Consider the following 12389-nt stretch of genomic DNA (forward strand, 5'->3'; position numbering starts at 1 on the left):
AGAGAAGGACTTAGGTATACTTGCAGATGAAAAATTGGACAACAATGTGCGCTTGCAGCCCAGAAAGCCAACCGTATCCTGCGCTGCATAAAAAGCAGTGTGGCCAGCAGGTCGAGGGAAGTAATTCTGCCCCTCTACACCGCTCTGGTGAGACCCCACATGGGGCACTGCGTCCAGATCTGGGGTCCCCAGTACAAGAAAGACACGGACCTCCAAGAGCAAATCCAGATAAGGGTCATGAAAATGATCGGAGGGCTGGAGCACCTCTCCTATGAAGACAGGCTGAGAGAGTTGGGGTAGTTCAGCCTGGAGAAGGTTCCAGGGAGATCTTATTGCGGCCTTTCAGTGTATAAAGGGGGCTTATAAGAAAGATGGAGAAACACTTTTTACCAAGGCCTCTACTGACAGGACAAGGAACAATGGTTTTAAACTGAAAGAGGGTAGGTTTAGGCTGGACGTAAGGAAGAAATTTTTCACAATGAGGGTGGTGAGACACTGGAACAGGTTGCCCGGAGAAGTTGTGAAAGCCCCATCACTGGAAGCACTCAACGTCAGGTCGGATGGGGCTTTGAGCAATGTGATCTAGTTAAAGATGTCCCTGCACATGGCAGTGGGATTGGACTAGCTGATCTTTAAAGGTCTCTTCCAACCCAAACCATTCCATGATTCTATGATTTTGATGAGACTATTAAGATTTTAAAAATATTCACAACAGTCTTTTCTCTGCATGAATGGCCTGTTCCCTTTCCTCCAGAAAGATATTTTTGACTGCAGCAAAGGTCAAATTCTGGTGAAATTTAAGTAGTTATATTATTACATTCATAATATATTCCTCCCCCCTCCAAAGAAAAAAAAAAAAAAAAGGAATGCTTTAAACCAGACATCAGTGACAAAAATTCACGTGCCTTTAGATTTTGGACCAATGACAAATTTTACTCAAGATCAGTAGCAATGGCTGTATTTTGTGCTTTGATTTTCTTTCTTTCACTCTATAGAATGACGTATAATCTGATTCTCAAATCATCTTTGAATTTAACAGTTTCAATGTTATGGCAGGAAATTTGACTATACTCTTAACCTCTTTCTTTGTCATTTCTTCCAGCGATTGTGGAGTATGACTAAGCCCATTAGTAAATGCAGGGTTTAGAGCACAGCAAGCCTATCGCTCTCACATTTGCAGTCTTTTAAGCAAATCCCTGACCGCAGTTTCAAGTGAAGTCCTTAGCTTTCTCCCTTTAAAGACACAACTACTCTCAGTAATCCACCCAGATCCCCTGGTTGGCTGCCATCGTCCACATAAGGAAAATCAGTCAGTCTTGGAGGTCATGACTGCAATCTTTATCACACCTACATTATCTGATTGGGGAAAACAGGTGAAATCCCTTCTTCAAGGATGACATTTTTGTGAGAATACTTTAAAGGCAAATTCCCCCAAAAAAAGCTTAATAAGAAGAGGCTTTTCACAGGAATTACATGGCATTGTTGCTCAAAAGAAGTTATCAGCTTATGGGTATTTAGAGTTAGTTAAATGCATAGCTAATCTTTTAACCCTTATACATATTTAAAGAGCAATATGGAAATTAAGCCATTCAACTTTATTTAAATTTAATAAGAGTTATGTGACAAAAACTCTGTGCAAGCCAGTAGATATTAGCTGCTAGTATTCAAATATGAAAAGGATTTTCACCAGCTTTGTTTTACTTGATTAAGCTGTGACAGCAGTTTCTCAAATGGACTAGGTGTCTGTGGCTAGTTTGATTTGCTTATCTTTTTGTGGCACAACAACAATTTTGAATAGGTAGCAGTAACAAGCAGTTATCCAATGTAAAATGAGATATTTATGACTCTAATGCAATGATGTAGCGTAGAGAAATGCAGGTCTGGTACAATCATGGAAGCCTTGGTAAGCAGAGACTCAGGATTTGGTGTAGAGGGACACAGGCATGGGATGATGAAAGCTAGGACACAGGCAGATAAATAATAATAGAAATTTACTTAAATAGATATAAATATTCCTGGAAGTATTAAGTCTTACATTTCAAGTAAATATTGCAAATATTTTAAACCAATATTATAGATGATACATCAGAATAATGCTGCTATTGAGTAATATGCTGGCTAAAAAGAAAAAAAAAGCAAAGCTCAAAGCCATGACTGTCTGTCAAAACTTTAAAAAATGTGTATAATTATTTAAAGAATGTATGAAGGAATTATCTGAATCTCAAAAAATGCAGCCATAGTTGTTCCTAGTGAAGATACAGAAACATGTGTTTTAGTTTTCCATCATTGCCTGGAGCTTCTGAGGGAGAAATGATTCTTTTAATTTCATCTTTTGATAATGTATATCAGTGTTTGGGAATTTTGACATGCTATCTTCGGACATTTTCTCATACTCTGCTAGAATAAGCTTATTTTACATTTGGGAACAGACTGGTAGAAATGAAGGAAGGACTTGTGTGGAGAACAAATAACGGAGGGGGATGGGAACAAGAAGCAACATCGGATGTGTCATGCTATAAAAAAAGAGGACATCTCAGACACACAGTATCACTGGCCTGAAGAGAGGAGAAGTGCATATACTTGATGAGAAACAAATCATTATCTAACCATCCATTTTTGCCCATCAATACTTTTTTCCCAGTAGAAAATTTAAATGGAAATATAGAAGCACAATTGTCAGCTTAAAAAAAAAAAATCACATTCCTTAACAATATCCACATAATGTTAATTACAAAACAAACGTTTTCCACCTGCTGAGATTTCTACTCTCTGGAAAATATCTATGGTGTCTCCATTACTTCTTCTGAAAACTTCTGACTTTAATTGGGAAATACTTTTCACTAATGCTTTGCAGAAAATGTTAACAGATGCATTTCCCCCACACATTAAATATCAATCTATTTTATGAATGTACAAAAGTATTCAGAACTGGTGATTTCCAGAGAAACTTATAGTTACTTGGGGGAAACTTAAGAAAACAAACCAGCACAAAATTCTCATCGCACAGGACTCAATGAAAATTTTATCACTTCATTCATTGCAAAGATAATTTCTGACTCATTCACCCTCTTTCATGCTGGCCACTACATATCTAGATATTCTTCCACTCCCTAAAACATCCTGACCCTCTTATATTAAGGATAAATTCAAACTGGATTCTATCATGAAAAATCTCATCATATCTTACTTTCAGTCTGTGTCTATGTTCAGTTTCATTTTGATTCTCTTATTAATCACATAGATTTTCCCAAATATGCAAAGCCCGTGAAGGTTTGTCACTGGACTATATTTTGACTCCAGAGTACTGGACGTGGTTTTTAAGTAAATAAGGTGGTTTGACCTTAGCTGGCTGCCAGGTGCCCACCAAGCTGCTTTCTTACTCCCACTCCTCAGCAGAACAGGGGGAGGAAATAAGATTAAGAACTCCTGGGTTGAGATAAAGGCAGTCAAAGGAAAGAAATCAAAGGCCACATGTGGAAGCAAAGCAAATACAAGATTTGTTCTCTACTTCCCATCACCAGGTGATGTCCAGCCACTTCCTGGGAAGTACGGCCTCAGTACATGTACCGCTTGCTTCGGAAGACAAACACCTTAATAACGCAAGCCTCACCATCTCCCCCTTCCTCCTGTCTCTTAGCTTTTATTGCTGAGCATGACTTCATATGGTACGGAATATCCCTTTGGTCAGTTCGGGTCTTCTGTCCTGGCTACCAAGCTCTTGCCCACCCCCAGCCTAGTGGCCTTTGGGGGGAGGTTGGAGAGACAGCCTTGATGCTGTGTGAGCACTGCGCAGCAACAGCCACAACACTGGTGTGTTATCAACACCCTTCTAGATAGATACAAAGCACAGCAATATATGGGCTGTGATGGGGAAAGTTAACTCCATCCCAGCCAGATCCTATACAATCTCCACCCCTTATTCCATACCATTTGCGTGATGCTCAGGTCCCACATAATTTGATACGTTTACATATCTTCTGACCATCCAATTGTATCTGTTTCTCATTCCTAAAATCCCCTCTTACCAACACTTACAAATTATACTACATACTTAAACCATCTTTATATCCATCATACAGATTTATAGATTCTCGTTAACTACCCTGTGCCTTAACAGATAGATATTATTTCCCCATTCTGTGGGTCACTGCCACTCCACAAAGTGTCCATGAGAACAGGTTATGACTTGGGCCCCATGTGTCACGGTGGTTGTTCAGGACAGGAGAAGCAACATGTTTGATTGTTGGGTGCCAACACCAGCTTGGTTTGGGCGATTGCTGCAATCACCCAGTTCCTTGCAAAGCTCACTCTTCCGTCAGTTCGGGTAGTTCCTGCCACATTTCTTCCCACAACATACAACTCACATCATCGGTTATTTTCCCCCAAGGTTAAAACTCCTGAAGGTACACACCAGACCTCCCTGTTCTTCTGCATTACCCACCAAGTTCACCCAGGTCCTTGAGCAAAGACGACCCCACGGATGGGTTTGCCTTTTCCCAAGGGATGACCAAGTCCCACCGCCTTCCCCAGCCACCTCCTTGTGTGCACTACGGGAACCTTATCTCCCCCCACAGTATGTAGGGGCTCTGTTTGGGCAGGACCAGGACAGTTAGCAGATCCTCTGGTGTTAACCAGCTGAGTACCCTCAGGAGAAGGTACTTCAAGGACCCTAAAGGGTATTGGTGGACTTTTGGTGTAGCCACCATGAATACAGAGAAGATAAACAGTTGTCTACCTTGCCTGGCCTCTCCATTTGAAACATTCACCATGCTGATGGTGAATGTTTCAAACAATGCCTTTTTCATGTGCCATAAATGTACAGCCTATTACTTCAGTATCTGAGAGTTGATAAACATAGAACTTGGGCACCTGGCTTTGAGAACACATGGAATTCACAGTCCTGGATCGGGCACCTTCTTTCTCTGTACCACAGATGGAGAGTGTCAGGTGCTTAATGATAGAACACGTACGGCCAGAGCCTCAAATGAGGGGATGCTCAGTCCCATAAGTGGTACAAAAGGAAACACTGAAAATTGTGATGTGGGGAGGTGAAAAAGTGTATAAATTGTCTTCATTCTGATTAGAATTTATAATACAGCCCATGAACATTCAAATTTAAAATTAAACTAAGGAAGTTGTTAAAATCATATTATATGCTGATAACAGACTATGATAATGAACAATCCTGAGACATCAGATTAGTGTGACTGTTCCACATTTTGAAATATGGCTTTAATAGGAATAAATCAGGGCTCCTTTGTGTATAGGATGCACAAACCCACTCTTGACAGCTGCCTATTTAAATTTTGTGAAGCCAAGATGAGCTATCTAAGGCATATTTAGAATCACATAAATATAGGAACCTAAGATGTCTAATCACAATCTTGGCTCTCCTACACTTTCAGGTTTAACTATATGAGTAAGTATTCAGGTGCCTAGATGTTTTTGCTGCTTTCAGTCATAATGAAGCACTGATTACGCCAGTTAGAAGCATGTTTTATTTTTCTAGTGTGTACAAATTACTAATGACATTTTCCTATCAGAAATTATTCTCACTGGGATATCAAAATCTAACCCTTAACGCATTGTATACTGGTGAACCTGGGAGGCCATATGAAACTCAGTCACAGTCAGTCTACATGAATCAATCACTCAAATTAGGACCTGAAACCTTGTTCCTATAAAAACTGAATGGAGCCTTACTTATATTATTCATCTGCAGTATCTCATGTAATTCCATGTACATAGGAGTAATTAAGTACTGGGTAGTACTAGGGTGGTCCTAATTATCTCTACTGGAAATCAATGAGTTCTACAGTCTTTATTCTAAGAAGAAAGTAATAAAGAAAGCTGTGTGCTGGTTGCCCATGTGTATTTGCACAAGGAAGAGCAGAGGGTACAGTAATAAATAGCAAACACCTACAAAATATTTTTTCATCTAATTTCACTTTTGTTTCTATTTTGGCATTTAAATTATTACCTGAACAGATGCAAACATCTACAAAGTACACACCTACATTTGAGTTTGTTGGCTAGACTCTTTACAGTCAGTAGAGAAAAGCTGGTACTTTTGTAATGTTGTTCTTCCCATCCAAGAGCAAATGTTTAAAATCAAATGGTTTACTCATTTGAAAGTGCCACCTTCTCTTCTCTGCAATGAGAGTACAAACACTTAACTCAGAAGACAGGGGAAGTTAAGCAAAATTAGTCCTATCCTCACAGATTAAATCCATTATTTGCAAACAACCTTCTAACCATATATTCCATTAATGGGATAGAATTTGCTGTATACTTCCATTTTAACTGAGGTATCTAAAGCGATGTGGCTGATTGGTATTTTTGAGTGAGTGAGGGTGATCCTGTTGACCCCAAAATCCTCCTTACTGCAGGATGAGAAGTGGCTGAACTCATAAACAATTTTGCGATCTCTACACATAAGATTTTCATACATAGTTGACTATCTTTAATAGTATCTCTCACTGTCATCTGTAGATATCAAAAGTACTTCACAAGGATGATAAAACTGTCATCACTTTAGATGAAACAAAGTGATGCTGGGGAAATTAATTAAAAAGGAATGGAAATATATGCAAGAAATTGGGATTTTAAGAAGCAGATTTTTTTTTTTAATTGCCTCTGATTGTGTATATGTTCCTACAAGTATTTCCTTCTAGTGTTACTAGGGGGAGACACTGGCAGCAATCTGTTAACAGTTGAATCCATATTAATTATTACATCTATACAGAGAGGGATATACATATATACATTATAAATATATGTCTTACACTTTAGGAAGTTCTGTTTATAAAAACAATTCTACAAGATAACTCAAAGTTCCTTGTAGTCTACTATCCTAACTTTAAACAGTAGCCAAAAAAAAGTAAATTTACAGGTTTATAAGAACAAGGAAAACTTTTGGTGACATACGTCTAGTATGCTTTCTGAGCTTCTAGTGATCTGTAGTTCAGGGAAATCCTGAGACAGAAATTGTATCTTTGGTTTCTTTTCTTCTGTGAATTTGGATTGAACAGATTCAAATTCACTCCACCTATGATTCAAGTGAGAAATAAATAAATAAAGTCATATAATTGAAGGATTTTGAAACAAAAATCTCTGCTGAGATTACGTGCCAGGCATTTTTTATTCATTTCAGAGCTTGCACAGTACTTTCTTTGAGTGGAACTAAGATTGTAAATTTAGGTCCTAAATGTGAGCTAATGTGAGGGGGTGGGGACATAAAACAAACAAGCAGCACATCAGGTGTACAGAGCTAATACGAATGTAAGGGTGTGATATGGGGAGAGGTCTTTAGACATGCTTGGCAAGAGAAACTGGAACACAGAGCTGTACATGTAGTTATCCATCATGGTACGTGCAAGTGAAAGCGAAACTTGGGTAGTCAGAGGCTAGTGTTTTTGGAAGAGTCAAAAGGATAAGGAATTTATTTATGAAACCTTTGAATCACAGAAAGGAGGAGTTTGGAGGGACCTCTGGAAATCGTCTACTTCAACCCTCTTGCACTTAGCAAGGTCAGCTACAACACCTTGCACAAGACCTTGAAATGATTGTGAGCTACATCATTGCTTTGGATGCACTTGTACTTGCAATTGTTTATGTTAAATTTCCTTTGTTACTGTTTTGGTCAGTCTGTTTGTCAGAACATTTCTGTGACCTACCAGTGCTTTGTAGTCAGGAATGACTGACTTAATTTTGCATTGCTTAGTGATACCATTGTCTTATTATTTTTATTGTGGTTTATATCATCATTATGTCTGTTACGATATTTATTTGCTGGAAATGTGAATAAGAAAAAGAGGTTTTTTTCTCAGTAATTATTTTAAAATTAATACTGTGCGTGACTTCTTGATTAGAAAGGTGCTGCAATCTGTTTTATTTACTTTCCAATAAATGACTAATAAACAAATCAGTGGGACATTATTCTTGAATTTCTGTCATACACTCAACATTTATACTGACTTTTTTTTCATGTCTTGTGATTATTTTATAATCCAGAAAACTGTCAGTTTTGTCCGCAGGAATCAGAACATACACAAGGGTGAGAGAGAAACAAGAGTGGGGCTGCTCCACAAGGACAGGCAAGCCAGGAGCCAAGGGTGACCCCCCAACACTGGCCAGGGTAGGACACCCTGGCTCAGTCCCACTGTCCCCATGCCATGGATAGGGTCTGTCACAGTCCCAGCAAGGCGAGGTAATCAGTCAGGAGTGGGGGTTCATCCAGAAGACCATTCGGCAATAGCAATATCTGTAAATGTAAATTCAGTCCCAGGACAAAAAAAAACCCAAACCAACAACTTCCATTATATTTGTTTAGACAGATAAATCTCTGGTTTTGTGGATTTGTCAATATCTGCAAAATTGCCCATATATGGGCAAAACTGAAACAGTTAAATGCAAAGTTAAATGCAAATCCTCTCCCTCATTGGAACGTTATTTAAGTAATAACCTTTTTTTTTTTTTCATAGCTGTAATTTCACCTATATGTATTTAAATGTAAATTTGCCCTCATATTACTAAGGAAGGAACAGGGATATATGCATCATTTATAAATACCCTCATGATGTATTCAGATAGTGCACTGGTAAGCACCAAGATAAAATCTTGGAAAGGCAGCTAAGTGGCTAGACAGATGGATTATGAGTTCAAAAAGTAGCTGGAATGCTAAAAGGAAGCTTGACCTTGAGGGAAACGAAGAAAAACTATGAATAGCACTACTCACATATCAAGTGCCTGCACGGTGCCAAACATAATTCTAGAAAGGTATCAGATGCTGGCTAATGAGGGACATTATAGGTACAACAAGGATTGAACAGGTTAGGGTAACGGATCCCAAGTTGCGGTACGCGCACTACTGAGGACAGCAGGACTCCAAAGTCCTGTCTAGCTGAGAGCTGCTCTTGCTCCTGAGTACCTGGTATCACTGCCTGCAACAGTTCTGCAGTGACAGTTGCTGCTGATGGCTGTACTTGACAAAAAAAGTTTGCAGATGACAAGCTCAATAAACAAGTGTTACCTGACTTTAACAAAACATTCAAGAGAAAAATGGTAGAACTTTGTCTTATTTCACATAAATAAAATACCAGTATTTCTTTTGCCACCCCAGCTAGTTCTGCAGTAACCCAATTTCTGAAGGACATCTGTACATTAATATGAGATACTTATGTTCTCATTATTCTTGCATTTGTTGCTCTGTGCATAAAGTTATCTGTCAGCACATAGGAGGATCTTATATTAAAAATGGGAAAAAACATTTAGTAATAAATTGCAAAGACCATATTTAATTTTCTGCCATATGTATGCTGTTCATGCCCATAGTAGTGTCCTTGTTTCTTAACCTGTCTTAAAAGATCAGAGCTGAAAGCCCAAAGAAGGCTTGTGTGGCTGAAAGTGGGGTTTTTTTGTTATTTTCAAACAGTCATTGGTCTAGTAAAATGTATTACTGTTCCTCCAAATCCTACAGTGCTATACCCTTAAACCATCACAGTTATAACCACAGAAGTACATGAAAAAACATTAAAATTGTGGTATTTTATCTCATCTGGAAATTCACATACTTCTCATCTTTTAAATTCAAACATGGAGCTGTAGACTAAATATAACTTTCTGTTTCATAAGAGCTTCCTTCATGCACTATCATATGAATTATACTTCCTCTTTCAACAGTGGAAGGGCTTGTTAATTTTTAAATAACCTTTCTCCTTCTGAATATCCTCATGTCTCCTTCCAGTTCCACAGATTTATCAGCAGTGCCGATGGTGACAGTGCTGGTGATGCCATTCCCATCACAACTGCTGGCTCTAACAGATGACAAAAACAGCAACTTTTTTGCTCTGTCACCGCAGCAGCAGCAGCAGCAGCAGCAGCAGCAGCTTTTTTCTCCATCTGTAGGGAGGGTTTATTATATATTTAAAGCGTATATTCACTGCCCTGTGAAGAGCTTTCATAAATTTGGCTCCGACAGTTCTATTCCAGCTCCTATCATCTACACCAAAGAGACTTTATTTAGGTGTGCTGGACATCTTTATAATTTCAATACCTGACATACTGATGATATCTGTAAAATCTCTATCATACAGAAGTTTCCAGGAACTGATAAATCATATCCTATAAAAAGAAAATACATAAATAATGTCACAGCACTTTGTTAAAGGTGTAAACAAGCTTAAAATAAAAATCTTTTCATATAGGCAGAATTTTTAGTAGCTGTACATATTTATTCCAGGAAAAGGCTAAGAACGTTGTAATTATCTGACAGGCATTGTAGTTTTTTTAAATGGGTAATATGCAACTTCACATTTAAAGTAGATTGGCAGTTGTAGCTCCTGATCAGAAGAATGTATACAGTGGGAGTTCTACAAATAGCGACTTCTACAAATAGAGGCTTCTGCAAATAGCCACAATTAGTCGCTTTTCCATTCATTTGCAAAACTTTACTTCTAAACATACTTAGGCAAGTATGCAGAAACTACTGAAATTACACAAAATTTCCATTTGAAGATTCAGCATCCATTGGGCTGGTAGCTTTTTAGCTTTCAATTTGGTTAACAGCCTGTGTTTTAGAAATCAAAGAGCAAATCAAATAACGTGGAGTCATTCTGTTTTAAAGACAGCATAGAGATAAATACCAGGGCATCAAAATACTGTTTAGACGTTAAATAGCAGCTTTTGTCCTAGGTCTCTGGTTCAACAGCATATTTATCACTGCTGGAATTAAATCCCAAAAGCAGGTGTCGCATTGAAAAGGCTCTCACCGACCTCTTGCTTGTCAAAGGCAGGGAGGAAATGATGATATGGAGGCATCAGAGCAACACTGGTGATGGTAAAGGACTGTAGCTGGCATATGAAACTGTACTATCCTTCACGAGGGAGATGGACAAAAAGCTAAGGAGCCACACTACACACCAAGGCAGATATAGTGATTGGGGTAGGTGGTCCCTTTTTTTTTTTTTATTTTTCCTTTACTATGGATAGAATACTACAGATCACTAGTAAAAGCCAGACTATGCTTTTGATGGAATGTTGATCCCAGCTGAATTTGGCTCTGAGGACCTTAGGAAAGGACTGAAACCGATATAGAAATATGTTTTTCCTATGAAGACATTTGGCACTTTTCTGAGGACTTATAGACTATTATGATGCAGTACTCAATATACAGCTTGCTTTTATACCTCAAATAAAAAGCAAATACATTTCTACTAGGGGAGAAGAAGTTCACTCAAGAAGTCTAGGTCTACACGTTCCTATAGCTTTGTTGGAAAGCAATGGGAGGTAAAGAGAAGAATATTCATGTTCATATTTTCCATACCAGTTTATTAACCTCTACACCTGATGCTTGAAGAGGGAAGAAGGGAGAGCTCAATCTCTGTCTCTAGCTTTGTAGAAACTGAGCCATTGCACAGTGATCAACTCAAGAATCCTCAGGGCAAGGACAGCAATGCTAAGAAGCGTGTTAATACACAAGCCTACTGGCTCAGGCACTTGCTTGGTTGAGAGATTCCTTATTTCCAATTTCTGCCTCTGTCTTGTAGCCTGTGGGTTTTGACTAAGATGTTGTTTTCTGTGCACTGGCAGCACTTGAGTGCTCAGGCTTCTCCCTGGGTAGGCAGGAATTCACATCTTGAAAATACCACTGAGCCCAGGTAAACAATCCCTGAAGAAATGTTTCTGGCAACTACTGCATAAAAACGCAAAATAGCACCAGCAGTAGGTTTTAAAAGTGGATCCTACTTATTCCTAAAGAATTGAAGTAGAAGAGGCAGCTGCCCAATATTCAGCCCAAATTCTAGACTGAGGTGGAAGTTCTGTAACAGTTTAGTTTCAGTGTTAATTTACCAGCTGCTTGTTCAGCATGCTGACTGTTTTTGATCGTATTCTGAGACATGTAAATCTTCCCTAGTTCTGTCCAGGGAATCTAGGCTTGTGACTCACTGCCAGATACAGTGGCAGCCATGCATAAAATTCTTTCCGTTTTGGGAGTCACGCATTCAAAAGTAGCATGGCTGTGCCTGCTACTGGATATACCTTTTGGCTGCCTAGAACAGTGGGAGACGGAAAATGAATTGTAGGGAAGGAAAGTTCATTCTGACAGTTCATTCAGGCTAGACTTTCAGTGCAGACCTCTGTTTTCTTTTTCCCATGGGTACGACTCTATCGGCCTCTGGCAATAAATGTGAAGAATGGCAGAAAATACAAGAGTAATCATTACCAAGGACATCCAGTATAAAAGTATTTACTATTCAAATTCCAAAGAACTAAGTTACTATTCCAAATTATCTTACATTTACATAGTTGTTTGGGGGGTTTTGTCCAGTTTTCCCAAAAACCTTATAAATGACATAATATTACAGAACTCACTTCATCACAGAGGTGAA

The sequence above is a fragment of the Aquila chrysaetos genome, chromosome 2 (genome assembly GCF_900496995.4).
Source record: "Aquila chrysaetos chrysaetos chromosome 2, bAquChr1.4, whole genome shotgun sequence".
In the NCBI taxonomy this organism is placed as follows: domain Eukaryota; kingdom Metazoa; phylum Chordata; class Aves; order Accipitriformes; family Accipitridae; genus Aquila; species Aquila chrysaetos.